The sequence below is a fragment of the Lactuca sativa genome, chromosome 9 (assembly GCF_002870075.4).
Source record: "Lactuca sativa cultivar Salinas chromosome 9, Lsat_Salinas_v11, whole genome shotgun sequence".
Classification (NCBI taxonomy): domain Eukaryota; kingdom Viridiplantae; phylum Streptophyta; class Magnoliopsida; order Asterales; family Asteraceae; genus Lactuca; species Lactuca sativa.
The window spans coordinates 33,851,976-33,853,648 of NC_056631.2; positions in this window are offsets into that span (position 1 = coordinate 33,851,976).

Consider the following 1,673-nt stretch of genomic DNA (forward strand, 5'->3'; position numbering starts at 1 on the left):
CGCAACAAATAATGCGTTTTAATGTCTTTTGCTAAAGATATATGAAAATTACACCCCCAAATGCTTTAAATGGTACCGTTCTCCGTTTTATTAATGTGAAAATGTTTTTATGGCGTGGTTTTAGGTTTCGAACAAAAAAAAAAAAAAAAAAAAAAAAAAAAAAAAAAAAACTCATCGCAACATGCGTTTTGTACTAGTGTACTACAAAACTTGTAACACATATTAATACTTTTCTATACAGTAGTACTTATATGAGAGCACGCATGATGTATTTAAGACTAATAATTTGGTTTTGCTAATATAATATCATTAAAATAGGTAAATAATAGTTTTTCCACCAATGACAACAAGAACTCAAAATTTTCTAGGTGGCATCTTGTGCTTAAAATATCTCATCCCCACTGTCATGTCTTCAATATTTATATAGCACTTTTTTCGTAAATAAGATAGTCAAATAAAGAAATCGAAGAAACTAGAGAAATGTTTTTATTAATTGCAGATCAGAACACATGAAAAGTGTATATATTTTATTGAATGTTGTATTATTCGAAGATCTTATTAGAGTGATTCAATTTGAAGCCATGCAAAACTGGATAGAAGTCGGATTATGATTAGTACTTTTCATAAAATTAATATCTAAAAGATCAAATATCTCATTGTGAGATTTAGATACTTTGATTTTAACTTTAAATTAGTAATAATATTCTTTTTCAACTGATAAACATATTCAACAGACAACACGTATTAGATATTTTGATTTTAGCTTTAAATTACTGATAATATTCTTTTTCAGATGATAAATATACCATTTGACGAAGAAAATGAAAAAAAAAAAAAAAAAAAAAAATATGATGAGAACCGCGAGATCTGATTTTAATAATAAATTCGATATGAGTATGATTGTCACATACTTTATTTTGATTTTTTAAATTAATTACCCATAAGGCGCATATGCCAATTAGTAGTTCGTCAATATGTTTTTTTTTTTTTTTTTTTTTATTTTTTATTATCAAAAAAGCATATTTTTTTTACAAATTATACTTTTTTATATAAAAATATATACTTTTTTTTATATATAAAATAGAAAACTAAGTACTCCAAAATAAATGTTCTTTTTCTCTAAAAATAGACAGTACCAATCTTTATGTATTTACGTATATTTACAATTTCAAGATTTTGTAACATTGAATCATAACAAATGTTGTGATTCGGTGTTGGATCATAACATAATATGTTGAATTTTGTTTTGTTATTCAATGATAAAATTTCCAACAAAACTTAATTTCAAAACTTATTAGGTTATCATTTCAAAAAATAAAGAGAAGCTATCCTCCCTAATAAATAAAGATAAATTTTGCCACTTGTCAATCTTTTATTAATTTTGACACTTGTCATTTTATAGTATTTTTAGAATAAATAATATCCACATGTCATTTTATGGATTTTTTTAAATTTTAAAATTAAAAAATCATATAATAGTTATACTTATATATATATATATATATATATATATATATATATATATATATATATATATATATATATATATATATAATATATATAAAGTATTTATTGTAATAAATGTGACAATAAATTGCAATGAATATGTTTTTCCTTCTTTTATTATTTCGAAATTTTATTTTCAAAAATATTTAATGTTATACTTTAATATT